Genomic DNA, 6103 nt, shown 5'->3' on the forward strand with positions numbered 1-6103 from the left:
CTTCTACATAGCAATAGCAAACAACTGAAAAATAACAACTTTTTTTAAAGATTTATTTTATTTATTTTAGAGAGAGAGAGAGAGTGCAAGCAAGGGGAGAGGCAGAGGGAGAGAATCTTCAAGCAGACTTCCTGTTGAGCATGACCCCAATGCAGGGATCAGTTCCACAATCCATGAGATCATGACCTGAGCTGAAACCAAGAGTCTGGTGCCCCAGAAAAATAATGACCTTCATTATCTCATTTAAAACAGCTTTAAACATTAAATACTTAAAATTAATTTCAAAAATATATAGGGCGAGGTTCTCTTACATCCACCACCTAAGAGTTGCACTGTAAGAAGCAACAATCTCTCCTCTTCTCTGCCATCCACCCAGCAGCCGCCAAGCAGCAACCATGCATGAGTGTAAATCGATCCACGTTGGCCAGGCAGGTGTCCAGTTTGGCAATGCCTGCTGGGAGCTCTATTGCCCGGAACACGGCGTTCAGCTCGATGACCAGATGCCAAGTGACAATACCACTGGGGGAGGACAGGACTCCTTCAACACCTTCTTCAGTGAGTTGGGCACTGGCAAGCATGTACCCAGGGCAGTGTTTGTAGACCTGGAGCCCACAGTCATTGATGAAGTTCACACTGGCACCTACCACCAGCTCTTCCACCCTGAGCAGCTCATCACAGGCAAGAAAGATGCTGCCAATAACTATGCCCGAGGGCACTACACCATTGGCAAGGAGATCATTGACCTTGTCTTGGACCGAATTCGGAAACTGGCTGACCAGTGCCCGGGTCTTCAGGGCTTCTTGGTTTTCCACACCTTTGGAGGGGAAACCGGTTCTGGGTTCACTTCCCTGCTGATGAAATGTCTCTCTGTCGATTATGGTAAGAAGTCCAAGCTAGAGTTCTCCATCTACCCTGCCCCCCCGCCAGGTGTCCACAGCTGTAGTAGAGCCCTACAACTCCATCCTCACCACCCACACCACCCTGGAGCACTCTGATTGTGCCTTCATAGTAGACAATGAGGCCATCTATGACATCTGTCATAGAAACCTCGATATTGAGCACCCAACCTACACTAATCTAAACTGGTTGATAGGTCAAATTGTGTCCTCCATCACTGCTTCTCTCAGATTTGATGGAGCCCTGAATGTGGATCTGACTGAGTTCCAGACCAACCTGGTGCCCTATCCCCGCATCCACATCCCTCTGGCCACATATGCCCCTGTCATCTCTGCTGAGAAAGCCTACCATGAACAGCTTTGTGTAGCAGAGATCACCAATGCATGCTTTGAGCCAGCCAACCAGATGGTGAAATGTGACCCTCGACATGGTAAATACATGGCTTGCTGCCTGTTGTACCGTGGCGACATGGTTCCCAAAGATGTCAATGCTGCCATTGCCACCATCAAGACCAAGTGTACCATCCAGTTTGTGGACTGGTGCCCCACTGGCTTCAAAGTGGGCATTAACTACCAGCCTCCCACTGTGGTACCCAGTGGAGACCTGGCCAAAGTACAGCGAGCAGTGTGCATGCTGAGCAACACCACAGCCATTGCTGAGGCCTGGGCTTGCCTGGACCACAAGTTTGACCTGATGTATGCCAAGCGTGCCTTTGTTCACTGGTATGTGGGTGAGGGCATGGAGGAAGGAGAGTTTTCTGAGGCCTGTGAGGACATGGCTGCCCTGGAGAAGGATTATGAGGAGGTTGGTGTGGATTCTGTTGAAGGAGAGGGTGAAGAATAAGGAGAGGAATACTAAAATTAAAAATGTAAGAAAGGCGCCGCTTTTACAGGGAATCTTATTCTGTTTTGAACATTAAAAAGTTGTGCTCTGATCAGTTAATTTGTATGTAGCAGTGTATACTCTCATATACAATTACTGACCTATGCTTTAAAACACAACGCTTTGTTACAGACCCAAGCTGTCCATTTCTCTGATGGGTTTGAATAAAGTATTCCCTGTCTTAAATGGGGAAAAAAAAAAAAAAATATATATATATATATATATATATATATATATATATATATATATATATATTATGGGCACTGAGTGGCTCAGTCAGTTGAGCATCCAACTCTTTACTTTGGCTCAGGTCATTGTCTCAGGGTCATGCAGACTCAGCAGAGAGTCTGCCTGAAGATTTTCTCCCCTCTCCTTCTGCTCCTCCTCCCCATTTGCACACATTCTTTCTCAAATAAAGAATTTTTAAAAAATACACAAATGAAAGTCTTCAATAGTGTAAACTGTACATTACTGGACTCAATTAAAGACCTAAATAAATGATCATGATTTAGATCAAAAATTGCATACTATAAATATGTCAATATTCTACAAATTATCTATAGATATCTTACAATCACAATCCAAATTAATAGGCCATTTTGCCAAATGGTCAAGTTGGTTCTAATTGCATTATGGAGAACAATCTGTACTAGTCCAAATAAACTTGCTCAAAAATAGTGTTGGAAATATCAGAGAGGGAGACAGAACATGAGAGACTCCTAACTCTGGGAAATGAACAAGGGGTGGTGGAAAGGGAGGTGGGCGGGGGGTGGAGGTGACTGGGTGACAGGCACTGAAGGGAGCATTTGATGGGATGAGCACTAGGTGTTATGCTATATGTTGGCAAATTGAACTCCAATAAAAAAAATAGTGTTGGAAGATTACTTCCTGATTATAAGGTTTACTATAAAGTTACAGTAATCAAGATGTGTTACATAAAAAAATACACATAGATCAATGAAATAGACAGTTCAGGGGAAAACACAAAAATATTAAATTTCCAACAAATGCTCTGAGGCTACTCAGTGGGGAAAAAAAGATCCTTTTTAATGGTAGAGGAATAACCTGGTAAATACAAAGAAAAATGAACCCTGACTCCTATCTCACACTACACCTAAGACTTAATTCAAGATGGATCATAGAGATAAATATAAAAGGTAAAACTGTAAATCTCCTAGAAGAAAATTTGGAAGATGATTGTTGCAACTCTGATAGGCAGAGATATCTTGAGAAGCTATTTTTTAAAACCCAATAAATATGAAAAAGAAAACTGTTAAATCAGACTCTCTCAAAGTTAGAGATTTCTGGTTACCAAGAGATATAATTAAAATATAAAGTCAAGCCAGATTGGAAGAAGATATGTGTTACAAATAATATCTGACAAAACATTTGAATCTAGGATAAAGAAATTCCTATAAATCAAAAAATACAATCCACTGTATAAAAACTTGGACTAAGGCTTAAACAGACACTTTTCCAAATGATTATACTTTAAGCTTATTAAAAAGGCATTCAACATCATTTTCATTGGACAGAAAGTCAGTTAAATCACAATATGATACTTACTGCTATATATGCATGAAAATGGTTATAATCAAAAAGACAAGATCAAAATTTGGCAAAAATGTGTAGCAACTAGAACTTTTTGATATTGGTAATGAGGTTTGAAAATGGTTTAACTACTTTGGAAAATTGTTTGGTACTTTCTTATAAAGTTAAACATACCTACCTGATGACCAAGAAATTCTTATCTAAATATTTACTCAAAAGTAACCAAAGCAGATGTCCTCAGAAAGACTTGTATGAGAGTTTTCATAGCAATTTTATTTCTAATAACCCCAAACTTGAAAGAATTCAAATGTCCACCAACAGTGGAAATGGAAAAGCAAATCAGAACATATTCAACAGAATGTTACACTAAAAAAAAATAATGCTCTGATACAAACAACACAGAGATGACTATCAAAATCATATTGACAAAAGAAACCAGACACAAGAATATCATTCCATTTAAGGAATATTCAGGAATGCTCAAAACTAACCAATGGTAACAGAAATCACAACAGTGTTACTCTACAAGGGGGAGAGTGATTGGAAGGAGGTATAGGGAAACTTTCTCAGGTGATGGAAAAGTATTATATCTATTATTTGAAGATTTTTTTACTTATTTGAAAGAGAGAGAGAGAGCATGTATTATTTGGGGGGAGGTGTCTAGGGAGAGGGAAAGAATCCTCAAACAGACTCCCTACTGAGCATGGGGAGCAGGGATTGATTGATTGATCCTGGAATCCTGAGATCATAACCTGAGCTGAAATCAAGAGCTGGCCACTTAACTGAAATATCCAGGTGCCCCAAAAAGTATTATATCTTGATCAAAGTTGTGGTTATACAAGTGTACAGATTTACCAATTTTTTTGAATTGTATACTTACTATCTGTATTCCCCTCAATGTTTTAATTTAATGAGAAAAAATAGTAACCTGCTTCTGATACTCTACTCAACAAATTGAAAACTGGTACAAAGACTCTGAAAATTTATTTGGCAACCATACTGAAGGTGAACATATTCATGTACCTAGATCTGGCAATTCCACTCCCAGGCATATAACCTGTAGAAAGGAGTCAAAATGCTCACCAAATACATGTACACATTTTTCACATTATTCATAATATCCCAAGCTAGAAACAATTCCAAGGCCTACCTAACAATGGGATGGATAAATTGTGGTGTACTCATATAATGATATTTTAAACATCAAGGAGAATAGAACTATTGTGAATGGATCTCATAATGTTAAGTGAAAGACAAAAAAAAAATACAAATTGTATGATTCCACTTCAAAACTAAACAAAATCAATGTCTAGTGATAAGCAGCAAGATAGTAGTTATACATAGGGGAGATTAGTGACTAAGCCATTAAGGATGCTTTTTCTTCCTTGGATTCTAGTTACATAGGTACATTTATTTGTGAAAATTCACTGAGCTGTACATGAATGTTTCATGCATTTTATGTGTGTTATACTTCAATAAAAAATTTAAAAATCTGTGGTAAACCAGAGAAATACATTCCATGCTTTGGTCATGACATATCATTCAAAACTGTCATGAAACAATGTAGCATGAATTCATCTGCCTAATGATGAGTCAAAGTGATAGAAGAGAGGTGTGATTTTAAAACTCCTGTTTTCCATGTACTTCAAAAGTAAGTTTATTTTTATTTGAGCATCTGGGTATTTCAGGTGCCCCTGGGGCAAGACCAAAATTTATAGTTCTGTAGTTATATAGGCCACTTGTTTATATAGAGAATTTTATAGCTTAGTTCTCCAGGCTTATGTCAGTATTGTTATTGGTGTTTTCTCTCTTAATTACCCTCCGGGACTTCAGTGTGCACACAGATGTCAATTCAGATGGGCCAGCGTGTATCTTTCTGGAAGCAATGGACTCTGAGTTTTAACCAGATGGTTGAGGCAAGTTCCCTTAAGGCCAAGCTCATTTTAAACTTTGTCTATGGATTTAATTTGTGAAGAGGGTTCCATTTTCAATGCCTAATATCATTTACCCAGTCATTAGCTCATTATATTCCTTTCTTATAACATTTCTTTTTAATTTCATGATAAATGCCTAGATATAAGTACAAACTTTTTTTTTTCTTTTTAGGAATTTACTATAGGCCAAGCACTGTTGTCAAACTTTTATATGTAATTCATCTAGTTACAATTAGTCTATGCAATTGGAATGATTAAAATTATCCTCATTTAGAATTTAAAAAATGAAGCACAGAGAAGTTAAAAAAAAAAAAAGAAAGAAAAGAAAGAAACTTCACCAAGGTGACATGAAAGATAGACTTAACACCAGGAAGGCAAGTTCCAATGTGTCTGCTCTCAACATTAAATAATTCATAAGGCAAGGGTTAAGCATTTGTAAATGTGCAGAAAATGCACTGAATTCTCAAGTTCCATTGCTGCAAATTTGTATTCCACCTTGATCAACTTATTTATATATGCGAAAGTCTCAGATTCCTTACATATAGCCTAGACAGTAACAGTACCTAAATAATAGCATCAGCTTAAAGATTACATAAAGTAATGCATGCAAAGCATTTCACCCAGGCCTGGAATATATCAAGAACTTAATAAATATTAACCATTATCCTCATTTGTAATATTATATTATTGTTACTGGGAGTAAAAAACCTCTACATTACTTATAAAAGAGGCAGCTAGAAATTTGAGTATGGAGCCTGACCAAAATGTCCTGAGGCATTAAAATATAATAAACACTGTGGCTGGGTTTCTTGTTTTAAAGTTCACCTACCACCGGACCA

The 6103-nt window shown here is 37.9% G+C and overlaps 1 pseudogene; it reads left to right on the forward strand.

Moving 5' to 3' along the window:
- Window positions 1–395: 395 nt before the first annotated feature.
- On the forward strand, window positions 396–1756 carry LOC112927580 (tubulin alpha-1A chain-like; annotated as a pseudogene).
- Window positions 1757–6103: the final 4347 nt, after the last annotated feature.

The sequence above is a fragment of the Vulpes vulpes genome, chromosome 12 (genome assembly GCF_048418805.1).
Source record: "Vulpes vulpes isolate BD-2025 chromosome 12, VulVul3, whole genome shotgun sequence".
Lineage (NCBI taxonomy): Eukaryota > Metazoa > Chordata > Mammalia > Carnivora > Canidae > Vulpes > Vulpes vulpes.